General features: G+C 34.2%; 1 long non-coding RNA gene across 1 annotated transcript; it reads left to right on the top strand.

Annotated features, from left to right (window-relative positions):
* The first annotated feature begins 12040 nt into the window (after positions 1-12040).
* On the top strand, positions 12041-25370 carry LOC149783694 (uncharacterized). Its single transcript, XR_016413650.1, has 2 exons — positions 12041-23121; positions 24121-25370. It is a non-coding gene; the product is annotated as an uncharacterized LOC149783694 (long non-coding RNA).
* The last annotated feature ends 294 nt before the right edge of the window (positions 25371-25664 follow it).

The following is a 25664-nucleotide window of genomic DNA, read 5'->3' as shown; positions in this document are numbered from 1 at the left end:
CAAGTTAAGTAATCTTGCAGGGTATGCAATTTACAGACGAGTATCAGTTTAGAAGATTTATGAACATTTAGCAATAATATATTTTGACATTAATTATAATCATTTTCATGCAAATTTGTTCCATTGCCTCTGCTTTACCGAACATAATTTTACTTCAAATACACCATTCTTCGTTGCACGATGACAGAACCAACAAGTTGAAGAGAGGGATGTGTATTATAATTTATAAACGTAGACTACGAACATTACTAATGGTTATTTTTTGTCATAGCAAAAGCGGTAATTAAGTAATGACTGATGTAGTTAAAGACATATTGAAAATCCAACCGATGCTCATGTCCTCATGTCTTTAAAATATGAGATATTCTTTTCAACAAAACTTGATTGTACGTTATTGGTTACTAATGATGATATTAATAATACCTTCTTATATGTGACATTTCATCTAAAATGCATGGTCGAAGCAAAGATCAAAGGAGTGTAGTATTTCAAACACTGAAATAGTGATAGTTGTGTCAATCAATGACAAATGTGATTTGCCTATAGAAATAAAACTTAGAGGTTAAGAGAGATATATAAGCCACACGAAAGAATGTTGCGGACATATGGTTACAAGTATATACTAAAACGTGTTATAAACAGATATATATCTGACAAAATATAAAATCTTATAGATTCGAAATATAAAATCTTATAGATTCGAACTGTAGTTAGTTGTCGTTGTTGTTGGAGATTGATGTTTATTTTCTTGAGAAGGGTGATGCAAAAAGACAAGATCTTTAAAAGAAGTTTGTCTATGTATGTGTAACTTTTGTGTCTGTATTTGTGAGAAACTCCATAAAGGACGAGCTCTTTGATATTATATTTGCACGTTGGTTCATCACCCAAATTAACTTTTGTGCACATATTAAAGACGTCTTCTACAACCCTTAGGAATAGAAATGATTAAGAGTGATTACCACAGTCTAGAATTATTAGTTTTAGAGAGAGGCCATAAAGATAATAACATTTTATCGAGATCAACACACATTGTAGAACAGTTTGAAAAGCTGATTCCGTACACAGAAACACATTTCAGAAGTTCTTAGCCGCAAAGGAAGTCAAGTTAAGTAATCTTGCAGGGCATGCAATTTACTGACGAGTATCGGTTTAGAAGATTTATATACGTTTTGCAGTTATATATGTTGACATTAATCATAATCATTTTCATTCAAATTTGTTCCATTGTCTCTGCTTTACAGAACATAATTTCAATTCCTGTACAACATTCTTCATTGTACGATGGCAGAACCTGCTAGTTCAACAGAGGGATGTGTATTAAAATTTATAAACGTAGACTGCGAACATTACTAAAAGTTACTTTTTGTCATAGCAAAGTGGTAATTAAGTAATGAATGATGTAGTTAAAGACATGTTGAAAATCCAACCGATGCTCATATTCTCGTGTCTTTAAAATAGGAGATATTATTTTCAACAAAACTTGATTGCACCTTATTGGTTACTAATGGTGATATGAATGATCCCTTCTTATATGTGACAGTTCATCTAAACATGTGTGCTCGTAGCAACGATCAAAGGAGTGTAGCATTTGACACAGGTTTGACACACTAAAATAGTAATAGTTGTGTCAGGTAATGACAAATGTGATTTGCCTATAGAACTAAAACTTAGAAGTTAAGAGAGACATATAAGCCACACGAAAGAATGTTGCGGACATGTCTATTTGGGAACAAAGTTAAGTTAGCACATTTCGAATCTTTTGGCAAATGAGATATTGATGTCATGTGAGAAGGCTTTCATAAGATATACTGCAGGCCATTTGATGCCAGGTTATAATTTCCAATGAAATGTACAGATTGTCATGGTATGGCGACCAAGATTATACTTCCAACTCCACAATGTTTCTTGCTCTACTTTGTGGTAGATTTGAAATATCATTATTATCTTGCGTACTTGTTTCACTTGAACACACGCCGTTATTTGGGACAGATATAAAATTTAGAAAAGAAAGCCGAATTTGCTGCAGACAATATTTTTCATGGTTGATAAGGCACTAATTGTACGTTTTCTTTTCTTTCAGAGGGTAAGTACATACATTCACGATGAACATATGTTCTGACTTTAAGTAAGTACATGTACGTAATAATTTCAGCAATTTAGGTTCGTTGGAGCAAACATGGAACGCTTATGGATTTGTTGGCGATCTTCACTAGATGAGTATCGGTGATATCATAAACAGATATATATCTGACAAAATATAAAATCTTATAGATTCGAACAGTAGTTGGTTGTCGTTGTTGTTGAAGATTGATGTTGATTTTCTTGAGAAGGGTGATGCAAAAAGACAAGATCTTTAAAAGAAGTTTGTCTATGTATGTATAACTTCAAATGGGACAATATACGCGACATTTTAATTTAAGGTCGGTTTCTTACCCTAATGAACATTTGCCTAGAAGTATAAAATCTCTTATAAAACAAATTTGAAGTGAAATGATTAAAATTCATCAGACCAGTCATGAATTACAAAGTTGAGTGTAAAGCCCTAAGAATTATTAAAGATTACATATAGTTACAAATATATACTAAAACGTGAAATGTTATTCCACCAAATATAACGATAACGATCTAGACCAGCCGTGATACAGACTAATGTTCAATTGTGGTGTTTGATACAAAATACGTGTTCCCAACCAAGTGCTTTTGTGTCTGTATTTGTGAGAAACTCCATAAAGGACGAGCTCTTTGATATTATATTTGCACATTGGTTCATCACCCAAATTAACCTTTGTCCACATATTAAAGACGTCTTCTACAACCCTTAGGAATAGAAATGATTAAGAGTGATTACCACAGTCTAGAATTATTACTTTTAGAGAGAGGCCATAAAGATCATAACATTTTATCGAGATCTACAAACATTGTAATACAGTTTGAAAAGGTGATTCCGTACACAGAAACACATTTCAGAAGTTGTTGGCCGGAAAAGGAAGTCAAGTTAAGTAATCTTGCAGGGCATGCAATTTACTGACGAGTATCGGTTTAGAAGGTTTATAAACGTTTTGCAGTTATATATGTTGACATTAATCATAATCATTTTCATTCACATTTGTTCCATTGTCTCTGCTTTACAGAACATAATTTCAATTCCTGTACAACATTCTTCATTGCACGATGGCAGAACCTGCTAGTTCAACAGAGGGATGTGTATTAATATTTATAAACGTAGACTACGAACATTACTAAAAGTTACTTTTTGTCATAGCAAAGTGGTAATGAAGTAATGACTGATGTAGTTAAAGACATGTTGAAAATCCAACCGATGCTCATATTCTCGTGTCTTTAAAATAGGAGATATTTTCAACAAAACTTGATTGCACCTTATTGGTTATTAATGGTGATATGAATAATCCCTTCTTATATGTGACAGTTCATCTAAACATGTGTGCTCGTAGCAACGATCAAAGGAGTGTAGCATTTGACACAGGCTTGACACACTAAAATAGTCATAGTTGTGTCAGGTAATGACAAATGTGATTTGACTATAGAACTAAAACTTAGAAGTTAAGAGAGACATATAAGCCACACGAAAGAATGTTGCGGACATATCTGTTTAGGAACAAAGTTATGTTAGCACATTTCGAATCTTTTGGCAAATGAGATATTGATGTCATGTGAGAAGGTTTTCTTAAGATATACTGCAGGCCATTTGATGCCAAGTTATAATTTCCAATGAAATGTACAGATTATCATGCATGGGGACCAAAACTATAGTTCCAACTCCAATGTGTTTCTTGCTCTACTTTGTGGTAGACTTGAAATATTATTATTATCTTATGTACTTGTTTGACTTAAACATATGCCGTTATGTGGTACAGATAGATAGTTTAGAAAAAAGGCCGAATGTGCTGTAGACATTATTTTATTTTGTTGATAAAGCACTGATTGTACGTTTTCTTTTCTTTCAGGTGGTAAGTACATACATTCACCCTGATCATATGTTCTGACTTTAAGTAAGTACATGTACGTAATAATTTCAGCAATTTAGGTTCATTGGAGCAAACATGGAACGCTTCTGAATTTGTTGGCGATCTTCACTAGATGAGTATCAGTGATATTATAAACAGATATATATCTGACAAAATATAAAATCTTATAGATCCGAACAGTAGTTAGTTGTCGTTGTTGTTGGAGATTGATGTTGATTTTCTTGAGAAGGGTGATGCAAAAGGACAAGATCTTTAAACAAGTTTGTCTATGTATGTTTGACTTCAAATGGGACAATATACGCGACATTTTAATTTAAGGTCTGTTTCTGACCCTAATGAACATTTGCCTAGAAGTATAAAATCTCTTATAAATCAAATTTGAAATGAAGTCAAATGATTAAAATTGATCAGACCAGTCATGAATGACAAAGTTGAGAATAAAGCCCTAAGGATTATTGAAGATTACATATAGTTACAAATATGTACTAGAACGTGAAATGTTATTCCACCAAATATAACGATAACGATCTAGACCAGCCGTGATACAGACTAATGATTAATTTCTGGTATTTGATACAAAATTCGTGTTCCCAACCAAGTGCTTTTCTGTCTGTATTTGTGAGAAACTCCATAAAGGACGAGAACTTTGATATTGTATTTGCACGTTGGTTCATCAGCCAATCTAACGTTTGTCCACTTACGAAAGACGTCTTCTACAACTCTTTGGAATATAAATGATTTAGAGTGATTACCACAGTCTAGAATTATTTTCTTAGAGAGTGTTATTTGGGACAGATAGATGTTTTGAAGAAAAAATGCCAAATGTGCTGTAGACATTATTTTTCATGGTTGAAAAGGCACAATGCACTAATTGTAGGTTTTCTTTTCTTTCTACCGGTAAGTCCATACATTCACGCTGAACATATGTTCTGACTTTAAGTAAGTACATGTACGTAATAATTTCAGCAATTTAGGTTCATTGGAGCAAACATGGAACGCTTCTGAATTTGTTGGCGATCTTCACTAGATGAGTATCAGTGATATTATAAACAGATATATATCTGACAAAATATAAAATCTTATAGATTCGAACAGTAGTTAGTTGTCGTTGTTGTTGGAGATTGATGTTGATTTTCTTGAGAAGGGTGATGCAAAAGGACAAGATTTGTCTATGTATGTGTAACTTCAAACGGGACAATATACCCGACATTTTAATTTAAGGTCGGTTTCTGACCCTAATGAACATTTGCCTAGAAGTATAAAATCTCTTCGAAATCAAATTTGAAGTGAAATGATTAAAATTGATCAGACCAGTCATGAATGACAAAGTTGAGAGTAAGGCCCTAAGGATTATTGAAGATTACATATAGTTACAAATATGTACTAGAACGTGAAATTTTATTCCACCAAGTATAATGATAACGATCTAGACAAGCAATGGTACAGACTAATGTTTAATTCCTGCATAGGTTTTGATACAAAATACGTTATCTCGTCAAAGTGATTCTGTGTCTGTATTTGTGAGAAAATCCATAAAGGACCAGCTCTTTGATATTATAGTTGCACGTTGGTTCATCACCCGAATTAACTTTTGTCTACACACGAGAGACGTCTTCTACAACTCATAGGAATAGAAATGGTTAAGAGTGATTACGACAGTCAAGAATTATCATTTTTAGAGAGAGGACATAAAGATCATAACATTTTATCGAGATCTACATATATAGTGAAAACAGTTTGAAAAGGTGATTCCGTACACAGAAACACATTTCAGAAGCTGTAGGCCAGAAACGAAGTCAAGTTAAGTAATCTTGCGGGGCATGCAATTTACAGACGAGTATCAGTTTAGAAGATTTATGAACATTTAGCAATAATATATTTTGACATTAATTATAATCATTTTCATGCAAATTTGTTCCATTGCCTCTGCTTTACCGAACATAATTTTACTTCAAATACACCATTCTTCGTTGCACGATGACAGAACCAACAAGTTGAAGAGAGGGATGTGTATTATAATTTACAAACGTAGACTACGAACATTACTAAAAGTTTCTTTTTGTCATAACAAAAGCGGTAATTAAGTAATGACTGATGTAGTTAAAGACATGTTGAAAATCCAACTGATGCTCATATTCTCGTGTCTTTAAAATAGGATATATTCTTTTCAACAAAACTTGATTGCACCTTATTGGTTACTAATGGTGATATGAATAATCCATTCTTATATGTGACAGTTCATCTAAACATGCATACTCGTAGCAAAGATCAAAGGAGTGTAGCATTTCACACACTAAAATGGTCATAGTTGTGTCAAGCAATGACAAATGTGATCTGCCAATAGAAATAAAATTTAGAGGCTAAGAGAGACATATAAGCCACACGAAAGAATGTTGCGGACATATCTGTTTGGGTAAAAAATTAAGTTAGCACATTTCGAAACCTTTGGTAAGTCAGATTTTGATCTCATGTAAGAAGGCTTTCATAAGATATACTGCAGGCCATTTGATGCCAGGTTATAATTTCCAGTGAAATATACAGATTATCATGGCATGGGGACCAAGACTATACTTCCAACTCCACAATGTTTCTTGCTCTACTTTGTGGTAGATTTGAAATATCATTATTATCTTACGTACTTGTTTGACTTGAACACACGTCGTTATTTGGGACAGATATAAAATTTAGAAAAGAAAGCCGAATTTGCTGTAGACAACATTTTTCATGGTTGATAAGGCACTAATTGTACGTTTTCTTTTCTTTCAGAAGGTAGGTACATACATTCACCCTGAACATATGTTCTGACTTTAAGTAAGTACATGTGCGTAATAATTTCAGCAATTTAGGTTCATTGGAGCAAACATGGAACGCTTCTGAATTTGTTGGCGATCTTCACTAGATGAGTATCAGTGATATTATAAACAGATATATATCTGACAAAATATAAAATCTTATAGATTCGAACAGTAGTTTGTTGTCGTTGTTGTTGGAGACTGATGTTTATTTTCTTGAGAAGGGTGATGCCAGAGGACAAGATCTTTAAACAAGTTTGTCTATGCATGTGTAACTTCAAATGGGACAATATACGTAACATTTTAATTTAAGGTCGGTTTCTGACCCTAATGAACATTTGCCTAGAAGTATAAATCTCTTCGAAATCAAATTTGAAGTGAAATGATTAAAATTGATCAGACCAGTCATGAATGACAAAGTTGAGAGTAAAGCCCTAAGGATTATTGAAGAGTACATATAGTTAGAAATATGTACTAGAACGTGAAACTTTATTCCACCAAGTATAATGATAACGATCTAGACAAGCAGTGGTACAGACTAATGTTTAATTCCTGCATAGGTTTTGATACAAAATACGTTTTCTCATGAAAGTGATTCTGTGTCTGTATTTGTGAGAAAATCCATAAAGGACCAGCTCTTTGATACTTTAGTTGCACGTTGGTTCATCACCCGAATTAACTTTTGTCTACATGCGAGAGACGTCTTCCACAACTCATAGGAATATAAATGGTTAAGAGTGATTACGACAGTCTAGAATTATTATTTTTAGAGAGTGGCTAGAAAGATCATAACATTTTATCGAGATCTACATATATTCTGAAAACAATTTGAAAAGGTGATTCCGTACACAGAAACACATTTCAGAAGCTGTAGGCCAGAAACGAAGTCAAGTTAAGTAATCTTGCAGGGCATGCAATTTACAGACGAATATCAGTTTAGAAGATTTATGAACATTTAGCAATAATATATTTTGACATTAATTATTATCATTTTCATGCAAATTTGTTCCATTGCCTCTGCTTTACCGAACATAATTTTAATTCAAATACACCTTTCTTCGTTGCACGATGACAGAACCAACAAGTTGAAGAGAGGGATGTGTATTATAATTTACAAACGTAGACTACGAACATTGCTAAAATTTACTTTTTGTCACAGCAAAAGCGGTAATTAAGTAATGACTGATGTAGTTAAAGACATGTTGAAAATCCAACCGATGCTCATATTCTCGTGTCTTGAAAATAGGAGATATTATTTTCAACAAAACTTATTGGTTACTTATGGTGATATGAATAATCCCTTCTTATATGTGACAGTTCATCTAAACATGTGTGCTCGTAGCAACGATCAAAGGAGTGTAGCATTTGACACAGGTTTGACACACTAAAATAGTCATAGTTGTGTCAGGTAATGAAAAATGTGATTTGCCAATAGAATTAAAACTTAGAAGTTAAGAGAGACATATAAGCCACACGAAAGAATGTTGCGGACATGTCTATTGGGGAACAAAGTTAAGTTAGCACATTTCGAATCTTTTGGCAAATCACATATTGATGTCATGTGAGAAGGCTTTCTTACGATATACTGCAGGCCATTTGATGCCAGGTTATAATTTCCAATGAAATGTACAGATTATCATGGCATGGGGGCCAAAACTATACTTCCAACTCCACTATGTTTCTTGCTCTACTCTGTGTTAGACTTGAAATATCATTATTATCTTATATACTTGTTTGACTTAAACATATGCCGTTATATGGTACAGATAGGTAGTTTAGAAAAAAGGCCGAATGTGCTGTAGACATTATTTTATTTTGATGATAAAGCACTGATTGTACGTTTTCTTTTCTTTCAGATGGTAAGTACATACATTCACCCTGAACATATGTTCTGACTTTAAGTACGTACATGTACGTAATAATTTCAGCAATTTAGGTTCATTGGAACAAACATGGAACGCTTCTGAATTTGTTGGCGATCTTCACTAGATGAGTTTCAGTGATATTATAAACAGATATATATCTGACAAAATATAAAATCTTATAGATCCGAACAGTAGTTAGTTGTCGTTATTGTTGGAGATTGATGTTGATTTTCTTGAGAAGGGTGATGCAAAAGGACAAGATTTGTCTATGTATGTGTAACTTCAAACGGGACAATATACGCGACATTTTAATTTAAGGTCGGTTTCTGACCCCAATGAACATTTGCCTAGAAGTATAAAATCCCTTCGAAATCAAATTTGAAGTGAAATGATTAAAATTGATCAGACCAGTCATGAATGACAAAGTTGAGAGTAAGGCCCTAAGGATTATTAAAGATTACATATAGTTAGAAATATGTACTAGAACGTGAAATTTTATTCCACCAAGTATAATGATAAAGATCTAGACAAGCAGTGGTACAGACTAATGTTTAATTCCTGCATAGGTTTTGATACAAAATACGTTTTCTCATGAAAGTGATTCTGTGTCTGTATTTGTGAGAAAATCCATAAAGGACCAGCTCTTTGATATTTTAGTTGCACGTTGGTTCATCACCCGAATTAACTTTTGTCTACATACGAGAGACGTCTTCTACAACTCATAGGAATAGAAATGGTTAAGAGTGATTACGACAGTCTAGAATTATTATCTTTAGAGGGTGGCCATAAAGATCATAACATTTTAACGAGATCCACATATATGTTGTGAAAACAGTTTGAAAAGGTGATTCCGTACACAGAAACACATTTCAGAAGCTGTAGGCCAGAAACGAAGTCAAGTAATCTTGCAGGGCATGCAATTTACAGACGAGTATCAGTTTAGAAGATTTATGAACATTTAGCAATAATATATTTTGACATTAATTATAATCATTTTCATGCAAATTTGTTCCATTGCCTCTGCTTTACCGAACATAATTTTAATTCAAACACACCTTTCTTCGTTGCACGATGACAGAACCAACAAGTTGAAGAGAGGGATGTGTATTATAATTTACAAACGTTGACTACGAACATTACTAAAAGTTACTTTTTGTCATAGCAAAAGCGGTAATTAAGTAATGACTGATGTAGTTAAAGACATGTTGAAAATCCAACCGATGCTCATATTCTCGTGTCTTGAAAATAGGAGATATTATTTTCAACAAAACTTGATTGCACCTTATTGGTTACTAATGGTGATATGAATAATCCCTTCTTATATGTGACAGTTCATCTAAACATGTGTGCTCGTAGCAACGATCAAAGGAGTGTAGCATTTGACACAGGTTTGACACACTAAAATAGTCATAGTTGTGTCAGGTAATGACAAATGTGATTTGCCTATAGAACTAAAACTTAGAAGTTAAGAGAGACATATAAGCCACACGAAAGAATGTTGCGGACATGTCTATTTGGGAACAAAGTTAAGTTAGCACATTTCGAATCTTTTGGCAAATCAGATATTGATGTCATGTGTGAAAGCTTTCTTAAGATATACTGCAGGCCATTTGATGCCAGGTTATAATTTCCAATGAAATGTACAGATTATCATGGCATGGGGACCAAAACTATACTTCCAACTCCACAATATTTCTTGCTCTACTTTGTGTTAGACTTGAAATATCATTATTATCTTATATACTTGTTTGACTTAAACATATGCCGTTATGTGGTACAGATAGATAGTTTAGAGAAAAGGCCGAATGTGCTGTAGACATTATTTTATTTTGTTGATAAAGCACTGATTGTACGTTTTCTTCTCTTTCAGATGGTAAGTACATACATTCACCCTGAACATATGTTCTGACTTTAAGTACGTACATGTACGTAATAATTTCAGCAATTTAGGTTCATTGGAACAAACATGGAACGCTTCTGAATTTGTTGGCGATCTGAACTAGATGAGTATCAGGTAGTTGTCAATTGTGTTGGAGATTGATATTTTCTTGAGAAGGGTGATGCAAAAGGACAAGATCTTTAAACAAGTTTGTTTGTATATGTATGTGTAATTCAAATGGTAGAATATCCTCGAGATTTTAATTTAAGGTCGGTTTCTGACCCTAATAAACATTTGCCTAGAAGTTTTAAATCTCTTATAAATCAAATTTGAAGTGAAATGATTAAAATTGATCAGACCAGTCATGAATTACAAAGTTGCGAGTAAAGCCCTAAGGATTATTGAAGATAACATATAGTTAAAAATATGTACTATAAGGTGAAATATTATTCCACCAAGTATTATGATAACGATCTGACCAACAGTGATACATGCTAATGTTTAATTTTTTCATAGGTTTTGATACAAAGTACGTTTTCTCATGAAAGTGATTCTGTGTCTGTATTTTTGAGAAAATCCATAAAGGGCCTGCTCTTTGATATTTTATTTGCACGTTGGTTCATCACCCGAATTAACTTATGTCCACATACGAAAGACGTCTTCTACAACTCATAGGAATATAAATGGTTAAGAGTGATTACGACAGTCTAGAATTATTATTTTTAAAGAGAGGCCTTTAAAATCATAACATTTTACCGAGATCTACACATATTGTAAAACAGTTCGGAAAGCTGATTCCATTCACAGAAACAGATTTCAGAATCTGTAGGTCGGAAACGAAGTCACGTTTAGTAATCTTGCAGGGCATGCAATTTACAGACGAGTATCAGTTTAGAAGATTTATGAACATTTAACAAATAAATATGTTGATATTAATCATAATCATTTTCATGCAAATTTGTTCCATTCCCTCTGCTTTACCGAAGATAATTTCAATTCAAATACACCATTCGTCATTGCATGATGACAGGACGTTCAAGTTCAACAGAGGGATGTGTATTATAATTTATAAACGTAGACTACGAACATTACTAAACGTTACTTTTTGTCATAGCAAAAGCGGTAATTAAATAATGACTGATGTAGTTAAAGACATGTTGAAAATCGAACCGATGCCCATATTCTCGTGTCTTGAAAATAGGAGATATTATGTTCAAGAAAACTTGATTGTACGTTGCTGGTTATTAATGTTGAGATGGATAATTCTTTCTTATATGTGATAGTTCATCTAAAAAAAATGCGTGCTCGTAGCAAAGATCAAAGGCGTGTATTATTTCACACACTAAAATAGTCATAGTTGTATCAGGTAATGACAAATATTATTTGTCTATAGAAATACAACTGAGCGGTTAGGATTGATTGATTGATTGATTGAATGCTTGATTGATTGATTGTTATGTTTATGTAGTACCAGCACAGTTAAGCTATTTAGCGCCATACATAAGTTTATATCGACCAGCGATATTAAAACCAAAGTGTTAATAGTAGAACGATTTGTTGGTTAATGGTAATATGTAAAGTTTCCCTATTAACGCTGAATGTAAATGGTATATGTTAATAAAGACAAATGAAAAGTTGTTGAAAATTATGGACGGTAAAACATTACATAGAAATGTTCAAGGTGATGGCATACAAGATATAGCTTAGAGGAAATGTTCACAGGTTTCAGGAATTAAATAATGCTAGTGATGTTTATTGTAACAACACGTTCCTTCATTCCATGCACATTGCAATACTGATCGCGCGTAGGATGCATGTGGAACCGTCATAGCATAAAGTGCTTAACAGTGATTGGTTCATTGCAAGAAACGCACTCTGGTGGGTCTTTGCCTTTTATTATGTGGGAGTGGGTTATTTGCGTACGACCATTTCGAATTGTGGCAATGCCTACCTACTCTCTACGTATGGTTCTGTAGGAAGAAGTCCATTCTCTTTGAGTTCTCTTGATGACGTTTTAGTTTGTTATTCACTCCATTATTCCATGATGCCTGCCACTTCATGCGTAAAGACTCTTTGAAAATAGATTTAAAATGAGCATACGGTATTTTAAAATCAGATGGTGTGAGGGATAGGGCCATTTTAGCAGCGAGATCTGCTTTTTCGTTACGATTATTACCAATATGACTGGGTAATCAACAGTATATTATACTGTGGGAGGTACTCAGCTCAGTATTTTTTACGAGAATATTGGTTAGAAAGGTGTTCTCTTTGTTATTGTGTAGTGACTGAAGTACTGATATTGTTTATTTTCGATATATTGCAGATCTTTTGGCTGAAAAAATTTGAAATGCCATTTGGATAGCGAACTTGTGTTGTCGATTTTCCACTAAAGAAGGCTGCAGCAGCCTTTTCCGCATCTTCTGATCAGTCAATAGAAATTCTTGTGTAGTTTTTCAGTTCGGTGAGGAGTTCATGATAAAAGTTGTCGTAGATGGAATTGTTTGTATCAGATTTTTTCATCGTGTAAGGTAAAAAGTACTTTTCGCTCTTTAAGGAGGTGTTAAGGAAATGATAATTTTCTGGATTTACAAAGGTCAATTTTCTTACTGTTAAGGCTTGATGATATTCTAATGCCAAAGGAAGGTATGCATTTGGTTTATTTTCGTGATAGGCTTTGTATGTGGGTTGAACAACAGCCCAAAATGCAGGGTTCAGAGGGTTTGATCTTAATTTGAGAGCATATTGTGCGGAAAGTATTTCTCTACAATCTGATGATGGTGGTTGGTTCGCTTCATTGAGGAAGCTTTCACACGAGGATGTCTTAAATGCGCCCAGAGCGAGTCTTATTCCTTGAAGCTGAATTGAGTCAAGCATCTTCAAATATGACTTGCTAGACTTCCTAGCTGAACCATTAACAACGGAACCAAAGTCCAGTTTGGAACGAATAAATGTTCTATATAAATTGAGCATGACATTTCTATCAGCACCCAAGTCAGTGTGCTCTAGTACTTGAAGCAGATCTAGAGCTTTCCAGCATTTAGCTTTCACGTTCTTTAGGTGTGTAATAAAGGTCGATCTTCTGTCGAGGATGATACCTAAAAACTTTGTTTCCTCAACAAATGGAATAGGTGTTTGGTCCAGCCCGAGGTTAAATGCATGCATACGGTTTTGTATTTGGAGATTTTGAAAACTTTCGCCGTGGCCCAATTTTGAATCTATGGATATTTTGTTGTAGGTGTCTTTCAATTGTATACATGTGCTTTGATCGATAACATATTATGATGCTATTGACTTTGATGTTGAAAAGCGTCACAGATAAGAGACTGCCCTGGGGAACACCCATCTCTTGCTCGTGCTAATCTGAGAGGGTAGATCCCACGCGTACCTTTAATTCTTTGTATGAGAGACAGTTTGATATGAAGGAGAGCAGACAGCCATTTTGACCCAGATAGTGCAGGTCATGTAGGATCCCGTACTTCCATGTCGTGTCATATGCTTTTCTAAATCAAAGAAAACCGCAACTAAATGTTCCTTCTTGATAAATGCGTCGCGAATAAATATTTCCAGTCTAACCATATGGTGATTGGTGCTACCACCATAACAAATGTCACTTTGGAAAGGATATATTAAATTGTTAGTTTCCAAGTACCATACAATCCGAGAATTGATCATTCGTTCAATTGTTGTGCACGCACAGCTTGTCAGTGCAATAGCTCACTAGTACGATCTCTGCTGTCTTTACCTGGTCTGGGAATTGGTATTAATGTTGCTTCTTTCAAAATCATAGGTACATTACAAGTAATCCATAAATCATTGAAAATTTTCAAAAGAGTTGTTAAAGATGATTCTGGAAGGTGTTTCAAAGACTGATAATGTGTTTCGTCAGGCCCAGCAGATGTATCATGGGCCATGTCTAAAGCCTCCCTAAGCTCCAATACTGAGAACAGTTGGTTATAACTTTCCGAGTTGTTGGATGTGAATTTTAAACGTGACTTTTCTTTTTGATGTTTTAATCTTTGGAAGGCTTCTGAATAATTAGATGATGAGGAATTTTTTGAGAAACTGTCAGCAAGAATATTTGCTATTCACGTTTTGAACTAAAATTGTTATTATTCAGCTTCAGATGTCGGAGAGAATTGTTTTCTCTTTCCGTTTATTTTGCGGATAGTGTCCCAAACCTTCTTAATAGGAACGAGAGTTTAAAGAAGAAACATATTTCTTCCATGATGCTCGTTTACTGTCTTTGATTGTGCGGCGAGCTGTGGTCCGGAAAATACGATATTTAATAAATTTTCGTGCGTGGGAGAATTGTTAAATGTTCTGAATGCTTCTCGGCGTTGACTAATGGCTTTCCTACATTCCTTATTGACCCAATGACTTTGGGTTCTTTTACAGTTCGATGTGTACTTGGGAACGGATTATTCTGCAATCTCTATTAACAAAGAAGTAAAATGTTGAATTGGGTTATTAACATTGAAGACTGTATCCTCATTCATCCTAGTTTTAGAGAGTGTTTCAAACTTAGCCCAGTCGGCCTTCGTTATATTACATTGTGGAATTGCATCAGCAATGGTAGATTTGATATTTTCAAGATAGATTGGAAAGTGATCGCTGCTACGAAGGTCATCAGCGACCTTCCATTCGTAATCCAAAAGCAGCGAAGGAGAACAAATTGCCAAGTCGACACAAGTGTATGTACCCGTTCCTGGGTGTAAATATGTCGATAATTTGGTGTTATATAGACACAAATGGTGTCAAGAGATGAACTCTTCTACTTTGTGGCCTCTGTCACTTATTTGGTTTGATCCCAATAAAATGTTATGGACATTAAAATCTAAAAGTCAAACAAAGGGCGCTGGATGTTGTTGAACAAGATTGTCTAATTCATTTGGTACTAGGTTGGTGTTTGTAGATATGTAAATAGAACAAAAGTTAATCGATCGATGTAGAGTGACTCTTACAGCAATAGCTTGCACATTTGTGTTTAAAGGGATAAAGCTATGAGGGGCTCTATTGTTCACAACAACAGAAACTCTTTCTGAGGCCCTTTCAACATTTTTTAAGTCAGTGTTAAACATGGAGTAGTTTTTAAGTGTGATGTTATAAGTACCGTTCAAGAATGTTTCCTGAAGGCGCAATACTGTAGGATAATGTTAGTTTGAAAGGAGGAGAATATCATTGTAGTTGGCTTTAAGTTCTCGACAGTTCCATTGTATGATGGTGTTCTTCATTGTAAATGTACATGCAGATAGTGGAGCTAGGTTAGATCTTTCGCGAAGGCAGTCTTTGTGGTTATGTCTCTAGAGGAAGTACGTGGATGAATTTTTGTTGGTAGGTCTGGAGCTACGTTGAACGCAAGGAGCAGTTTCTTCTGCATCCATGCACTCAATGTCTCCAAACCTGCTATAGACTTTGATGGGTCCATGTGATCCCTTTTGCGGCCTATTTCATTGAGATTTGTTTTTATTCTTTGGTAATTTCGGTGCTGGGGTATTATTTAAGGTTGTTTGAGTAGATGCCGTGTTTTTCTGTGCTTGGTAATGGGGGGTATTATAACTTGGTGTTGAATCGGGTAAATCTGCCTGTGATTGAGCGTCCTTCGTTGTTTTGGGATTGTTCTTAACTACAGTGGAGAAGGATGGGCCAGGATGGGCTATTTTGGCCTTTACAAGGATAGGGAATGTTACATGTGTACTTCACCCTCTGTATTTCCGTCTCCTGTTTCCAAGTATCACATATCTTGGAAATGTCGTTGTGCTCCTTTCCACAGTTGACACAATAAGGAGTTGCTCTACAATCAGATTCCTGATGAGAATGGTATCCGCATCGGCCACATATTTGGCTTTTTGAGCAGCCGTCTTCGTGACGGCGATATTTCTGACACTCATATCATAGAAGGGGGTTCCTTGTGTAGATCTCGACCTTCACTTGCAAGAAGACAACTTTTATCACTCTTTGTACTGTTGGTTTGTTGAAGGTGAGTACAATAGTATCGGTGTCCTGGAGATTGTTATTACGTTTTATACGTATTCTCCAGACTGCAGTGAGACCTTTGTTTTTCATTCCTTCAATAATATCTGAATCGACGACTCCAGCCAAGTCACGACAGCGAATCACGCTTGTAAATGTATTGAATATTGCGTGAGCGAATGAGTTCACTGGAATATCGAAGAAAGTTTTCATTTTCTCGATGTTTTCTGTTTGACCTCGTTGCTCACACTCAACAAAAGGCAACCCGATTTCAACTTTGTGACACTTTTTGGTGTGCCAATCGATCCTGTGATTGTCTTTTTGATGCAAACGGGGATACTACGGTAAGCGGTTTTGAGGCATCTTTAGATTGTATAACTATGGTTCGTCATCCGAATCTAATACAGTTTTTGACGTTCATGTTGAACTTGTTTGGAATTCCCATGTTGGATTATTTACAATTCAGCACCCTTGCTCCCCATCCGCCATGGAGCCCAACAAGGGGACACTTTTCAAGTGCCAGGGATACACCGATGCTATACTCAGTCGATAAAATTACCTATGATTGACCCGTGAAGCTACCGCTTTCTATGATCGGTAAAATTACCTCCTGATTGATTCGTTAAGCCACCACCTTCCAGGAAGTCTTCTAAGACTTGGGGAAGGGAGAGCTAAAGGAATAGACTGTAGGGGCAACTGTGGTATCAAGAGAGATAAAAGAAGGAAGATTAAGGTGAGCGAGTAAATAAAGACTTTCTAGGTCTCCGCGTGACCAGCCGATTTGTCGAGACCTGGCCCATTCTGACCACCCGTCTAGAAGAAGTAGAGGCCAACGTTGTGTATTGCATCGGAGATCTTCTGCTCAACTACCAGGATCATTTCCTCCCCCGACACGGGACGCAACCCTCGGCAAAAAGGTTGTCTCTACTTAGTCGCCTCTTACGACACGTAGTGAGGCACGGCGGGCCAATTTTACAACTCCGGACCCACAGGGGGAACAAATATTTGGCACTGCAGATAATACTGTTGTGTATCAATATTTTTGTGTAATGTATTAGAGACAGTTTGGAAACAAATTATCTTTCCTGATGGCAGGATGTCCACAACTTGACTTTTGAGACAACAATGATCATTGCGTTACATTTTGGTAGACTTAAACTATTATGTTTATCGTTCGTTCTTCTTCGACGTGAACATAACGTTGTTGTTTGGCACATAACGACGTAGTAGATAATAAAACATAATGCCTTAATATATAGCGTTTCTGACGATTTATAAAGCACTATTTGTAAGTTTACTTTCTAGCTACATTCACGTTGAATATATCATCTGACCTTAAGGAAGTAAATGTACATTATTATTCCAGCAGTTTATGTTAATAAAACAAACACGGAACTCTTCTGCATTTATTGGTCCCCATTAAGCGATGCAAAGCAATATTTTAATACGCAGAAATACTTCAACTACAGTGTATAATCATATTGATCCGGATTTAATATGGGTGTTAGATATTACTCTTTAGTATCTTCACAGTGGTGATAACATAAATATTCTTCGTGAAAGTATGTTTGTGTTAGGGTTTGTATTTGTAGCTTCATAAATGACCATAGCCGCTAAGTTCGATTTGGAAGTCAGTTCATCACTCTAATCAACTTTTGCCGACATCAGGAAAAGCTCTTCTACAAAAACATAAACTTAACTTATTAAAAGTGATTATAACAGTCACTAATTACCATCTTTACATTAAAGCCCTTACGTGTATATAAATATTGCATATATCTACACATATGTAAAACGGCGAGAACTATTCTTCTCAACGCAGTAAGAAATCTCCGAATTTTTTCAATTAAAAGAAAGCAACAAATTCTGCATGACTTGTCAGTTGATAACTAAATTCAGTAATTATGCAGTGATTGATTAAATAAGATAACTATCTATGCACATATTAAGTTACCATGGAAATGTAATCTTTTCAACACAACAATATTGAACCATATTGACTTCAAATTCTGATATGCATACTTATTCTAAATGTGACTTTTGTATGACGCTAAATAGTCTAACAGTGCTGATGCGCCGTGAAATTCAATCAATCAGTCAGTCAATCTAAGTGTGGCAGTTCTTCAGGATATAGTCTTGATTTGAAGGATCTAAGGAATTAAACATGTACATATTACAATTTTCAGAAATATGTAATTTATTTAGAAATGTGATTTTAGACACAAAACATTGACATGCGATGAATCAGAAGTCAAACAAATTAATCTTCCAAGATATGTCCATTTGTTAAGGATCGCTTTTGCACATTTTGAAATATTTGTCACTGCAGATGCTAATATGATATATCAACACTTTCTTAGAGATGTATAGCTGACCTATTACGTGCCAAATTGTCATTTTAAATTAGGTTCACAAGTTATCCATGCACAATGCCAGAACCTTTAATTCCACCGCTGCAATGTTCCTTGCACTTAAACATATTTTTAACTTAGTATCAGATGTGAACGTATTTCATACTTAAGTATTGGCTTAGCAATAAGGCAACAAATGCTTGTAATATATAGTGTTTCCGAGAATTGATATAGCACTAATTGTACGTTTTCTTTACTTTCAGAGGGTAAGTACCTAATTGATGATGAACATACATTCTGTCTTTAAGTAAGTATATGTACGTGACATTTGAAGCAGTTGGGGCTACGGTTCACGTATTTGTAGTTTTTGTGGTAAGATCTCGCTGAAGTTATTTGCGTCCAGTTAATTTAAAAATGAGTAATATTGTGTAAGGTTCTCCGACGATTGAGGTAGAAGTCGTTGGAAATAGTATATGGTGATCAAATTTTCCCTTATGCCTGGAAACAGTTTAGAATCGGATAAGCTGATATTTTTAAAAGGTATGAGATAGGAGCTTTTTGAAAGAAGAATTCGTCATTCAAGTGCTATCTTCAATGTCTCAGTAGCATGTTCGTATCCACCTTGTCACGTTTTGAAAGGGAATATTATTGTTCACATGAAAGTTTGCAGACTTAATTATCTCCATATATATGAGCCATAGTCTGAATGGCGATCATATTTGCAAGGAGACCAATCTTTATCGTATTCCGCTTGACAAAGAAAAGTAGTACTTGCAAAGGTCCTAAGTGGAGAAAGATCCATTTTTGCAACGAAACAGCGGGACTTCTGGATTGATTGTGAATGCATTGTTGGTTAGGCTGACCAAAGGATAACATGCCCTGTACAAGTCGCCGTAGATTTGGAGAGGTTTTTCTAATACATACCGGGTGTTACTTGTAGCGTCTTGACATAATCGAGCGACGAATTTCAATGTGCTTTCAGTCTTTGGTAAAACTTTATTTTCATGCCTCCTGTCAAGTATCAACTATGTTTCTGTTTTTAAGGGTCGCACTAGCTGCAATCAGTACTGAAATTTGCATAAGTCGTTCATAAATTCGATGCATCAAGTTGATATCCAGTAATAGCACGCTTTTTGGTTGTGTTGCTTTCTCAGAAAGCAGTACACCCAGAGCAGTCACCATTTTTCAACTTGAGCCAGCCACATTTGCATTGCTCTGACGGATTTGCTGTAGGACGAGGCGCACTGCTGACCACTCATGGATTGCAGCAGAAATCGGCACCATATATTCACCTCTGTCTTTGGTAGTCCATAAGATATCTTCAATCTGAAAACGGCCTGTATTGGAATTAGCAGAATTGCATCTTCAATAGCTCTTACGTCGACGCATCTTGTTAGTCGTGCTAATAAAAAAACATATCAGTAAGCTACATTTGTAACACACAACTGCCCCTGCTTATCTTGGGCGACATAGATGAAGGGATTTGCGCCTTAAAATTTACTTGATTATGACAGATGATCATTTGAGATTTCTTCCAACTCTGCAGTGGAATAGCTCTGTCTCCTTATGCTTCTTCTAGGAAGTATATAGCCCATGGTTGCATGGGGTCTGTGCTTACTATCATTCGAATCTTCTTTGAAATGAAAGCTGTCTATGGGGAATATGTTGACGCAGTCCATCATAAATTAACGACCGCATGCAGCTGACTTGTCTTTGTGCCCTTTCGATTACAGTATACTGCCTGCTGAGTTTCAAAGATCATAGTGCAGTCATCCATCATGCCAAATACAGAAATAAGATCGACAAACTGTTTTCTAGGTGAATGCTAAACATTTTAACAGGCCGCATCGTCCAATACATTCAACTACCGAAGAGTTTCTGTATAGCACTGTACTTTTGAACAACATGCTTGGAAACATGTACTCGAAGGTATATATATATATATATATATATATATATATATATATATATATATATATATATATATATAATTGTTCAAATTGTTAGAATTCTCATCTAAGGAATGATGTCACATAACCTACCCACTTCGATGTAAACTACATATGAATTGTCATCATGTTTATCGTTTGTATGTATTGTGGTGGCACATAAACAACAGCTTTATATAATATAGAACATTATTACAATTTAACTTTATAACAGGGAAAAACGATTTTTACAATGTAATCGTTTAGTCATCCTTAGCTGCAATTCAGTTTTCTGTTCTAAGAATAAATCGTAAAAGAAATTTCACAAGAATCTATTGTGGAACATAAAAATAACACTCGTATTTACTGAAATTGTGTCTAGTGCCTTTGGGAAATTTAACTGATAATGATAATTAATAATTCTGATTTTAAAAATGAGCACATTTGTATCGTTGTATTTTTCTTCCTAAAAATGATATATGTAAACCTAGGGTAAAGTGTCTTCAGCATTTTGAGTTGATACTTTTCCTGAGTGTAATTTGTATTTACACTGACTAGTGTATCAACAGCATCAAATTTTACGAATACGCTATGAAACTACGGATATACGCGTACAATTTAAATGTGTCAATTTAGTGTTTTCAACTAGTTTTATTATACATTGCTAAACTAATGTATTTGTAATATTTTTTAATATATTTCAGATTCATATTTGCTATACCACGTTTGTGTGGATCTCACGTCACATTATTGATGAAATGACTGATTACGAAGATGAAATAACAATACATTATTTTTCTACGTTTCAAACTTAAATAGGAACACATATGAATTAACTACATGCGTTAGACTTCACTGTCAGATGGCTATTATTCTGTCCTATTCAGACAAACCTTTTAGCTTAGCAAACCGTTTGAGACCATCTAATTGTAATTATACGGTGGTAAAAGAAAACATCATGATCAATTACGTTTAATGAAAATTAGATCTTTTCTTTCCAAGCCATATAACATCTTACAACAGTGTGTCGTTTGCATTTATCAAACATCAGTTCATGATATATTATACCAATCGAAACTTCGGATAGACTCTATGCATAGCATAAGGAACATATAGCCCTTTAATCCAGCTTTTATCTCTAGTATGTAATTTACTATATCCATCTTGTTAAAGATATTACACTCTGTTGCTTATGTTCTGTTGTTTACTGTTTGATATTTATATGTTGAGATGTTTAGCACATTTTCAAAACTATAACACGTTATATTGAGTATTGATATTAGCGGAACCAGGATTTAGTATCTTTCGTATCTACATATCCAGTGCTTCGTCGTAGTTTATTTGGTTGAAGTTCATATGTACTTAATTTGATGGAACTCGTTAAATACTCCAACATTGTACAATTTCTACAAGATAGAAAAATGTAACACAATTGTCTCCGCATCATTTGCAGGGAAAGTACTAATTGTTCATCATCCGTGAATATTAAATACTTCTATGAATCACGCATTTGAAAAAACTTTAGATTTAAAATATCATGATAGAATAATTTTCTCGTCTAGGTCTTGTATCTTTTGCGATATAAAAAAACAATTGACTTCAAGATAAACTCTTTTTATTATCCCCTTGCAATTGCAAATTTTCTTCCGTTGGTGCAGGCAAACTTTACCACCAAGAATAAATTAAATGCATATAAATTAGCAGAGGGCAATGTGAATAGTCACAACATCGTAGATAACGTTCCTTGATTATAAAACGAATTAACGATTAACCACACTTGAATAAATAACTATAATTTCCATCCTCCGTCAAGAAAGTCGTTGATGCTACTTGTGTTAACGTTGAGAACAATTTATTTTGTCCTTCCTATTTCTTTGATGGGCTGCATAATATCTTAACACCACAACTATTTAATTGAAATGTTCACCTACACATAGATGAATATGTAGATCTAAACATTTGGAAAAATCACTAACGAATGAAAGGTCGGCATATATATATTTCTGGACATCACTGGAGCAGAAAATACTATGTATTGAAGGATTTAAAACACAAGGTTCAACACTGGAAATTAACTGTTTAGAAAACAGTACTGGTGTCACTGTTAAAGGACACTCTCCAACTTTTCTATCACAATCGACGCTGTAAACGTTGATCACTTAATCGGATGTCATTCCGTCTATGTCAGCATAGATAAGTTGTATTCCTTTTAAAAATATTAATATTTCAGCATTTTAAAATTGGACACATATATACTTTGACTTTTTATATCAATCACAGTGCCCAAAATGTCACAAACCGGTTGAAAATGAAATTTTCTGCCTTGAGTGCGGTCATCCAGTATAGAAAGGTAAGTAAATAAAGTTGCGTTTGCAAGTTGTAGGGATCGCCAAGCTGTTTATATTTGTTAATTAAGGTGTGAGTTCGCCAGTAAATAATTTTGAAGATATTAGAATATTATGATACTCCACTCAATAATCCAAACTTTTACATGTGTGCCAAAACCCTGTATCATAAATTGTATAATTTGCAACGATAACTATGACATTTAGTCACTTCTTTTCTAAGGAAACATACAAATTGAACAATATATTTCGCGCTTAAACTATGCAGACACATGGTGGATTTAGAATATGTGAGAGAGAGAGAGAGAGAGAGAGAGCAGACTTTGTCGTTAACATATAATAACAAAAGCTGGAGATTCAGACAAGTCTAAACTACACGTGAAAAATTATACATCTATTGCGAATATATTTTTTAAGTCAGACAATTGAGATCCTCCGACTTCTGTAAAACTAAAATTGTTTCGGATATGCATTATGATGCGTTCCAGGCCTTCAAACAAAGGCAAACATATGAAAAAACTCAGAATACCTCTCAATGAGGCTTAAGCAAGGCCATATTGAAATTTGACAGGAAACATATAATTTCTTATCAACATCGTAATACAATTACACAGGACAGGCATTGCAGTGAGAAACTATGAAGTTGGTGCTAATGTGTAAAGCCACGCGCACATCTTTTATTGTAATACCGTGCTTTGTTTGTAAGTATCTCTTCAATAACCTTTGGTGTTCATATTACATTTTCTGACCCATTTGATTTTCATAAAATATTTTTTTTTAAGATTAGTGGGGTAGCGTAATAATTCATGTTGTAATAAGTACTAAATATAATTCAACATATTGAAACGTAAACATTAAAAGTACAATATCAGTTTAAAGAGATTATTGAAGCAGAACGCTCTTCAAAATTGCAGCCAACAGCAAAAATAGATACCAAATGTTTCTTGATAAAAGTACACAAAGTCTGTATCCATCTTAATAAGATATTTTTCTTTTCTCTTTAGAATCCAAGAAATCACTACGGAACGGACACATCGAAGAAAATCACGTCAGGATACACCATCTAGTAAAGCGATAATTTCGATAGCCGCAAGAAGAATAAAATGTCATGGTCATTGGAACAGTCAAATAAATTAGTTAAACTACCAATAATAATTTAATGTCAGATTCATATTAATAATAATATGATTTTGCTTTTCTATATTACCAATAAAATTTTAATATAATGTTTTTCTTAGATTAACACAATATGCTAGCATTTTTGTGTGTATTAGTGTGAATTCAAAAATGTAAAAGAAGCATGCTATTATTTTCAATTGCTTAGTCGTGCTTTATTTTTTGTTTTGTTTTAAATTTATATTTGCTTTCCGTTTGCTTTGCCTTGTTTTTTCTAGTTTGACATTTAACCGTTTATAATATGAATTTATTTCTACACTTAATTATACATCACATTCTCTAAACATTATTCAAAGAGCACATACTTATTGAAATGTACCGCAAACCAAGAAACCTGTCATTTTAGTAGTTTCATGCACATACTTGCAGAGCATTTCAGGTTGAATATTTTTTACTTAGAATCTGAACTACTTGAATTCTGAGCAACGTTGTCTAAAATGCATATTAATGTTCTTGTTGGATTTTTATTCATAAATTTGGTTTGCAGTATTTTTATTTTTATTAGCTTTCAGTCCTGATTTTTGTCAAACACAGATTTCAAATGCTGTATTAATAATCTGCTTAGTACATACTAATGTAAAAATTGAAAGAGCATCCTCATTAGATATTTCACCTACCTTCTGTATTTTTATTAATTGTCCATGCTTTACATTTATATACTTATTTTAATTCGACTCAGCAACCATATCCGCTATCCATTCGTATGCCTCCCGTTGTTTTGATGGCTGATTTAGAGAGGTTACATTGTATATATGACAAAGAGGAATGAAACAAGATAATGGATACATATTCTCTGCGCTTAGCATAATTTACAGTTTTAAATTTAAAAAGATGAATATGTTATATTTAGTTGTGTCTTACTGTATTTAGAAATTTTGTTTGTTTGATCGCATCCAAATTTTATTTTAGTTGATGTATACGCTTGTTTAACTATAACACACTGCATTGAAATGATGTAATAAAACAATCGAATTACCAATAAATCAATAATATCAACGGAACATACCTCTAATACAAATTGATTTCTTCCTTCTTTTTTCTAATTGCTTCGATAATAAACTGTTCTGTTAAAATTCAATCTTAATTTTGTTATTATCTTTATCTATGAATGAATATATTCTCTGCTGGCATTTAACGGCATGCAACGTTAATTTTTAGTGTTCTATTCGCTCTCAAATGAATGTTTCTGTCTGTATGATTTTCACATTACAATCAATCAGTGCATTTCGTTTCCATTAGTATTTGTTTTTCTTTTTATATTAATGATAAACTTATGGGTTAGCTAACTTACTTGCATCAGATGTTTATTTAGGTAATTACAGCGGCGACACACTTGAAATGTAAATTATTTAACATTTAAAAGAATGTAATG

Source organism: Sinohyriopsis cumingii, chromosome 14 (assembly GCF_028554795.1).
Source record: "Sinohyriopsis cumingii isolate HCF-2022 chromosome 14, ASM2855479v2, whole genome shotgun sequence".
Classification (NCBI taxonomy): domain Eukaryota; kingdom Metazoa; phylum Mollusca; class Bivalvia; order Unionida; family Unionidae; genus Sinohyriopsis; species Sinohyriopsis cumingii.
This window is presented reverse-complemented; position numbering and strand designations above follow the sequence as displayed.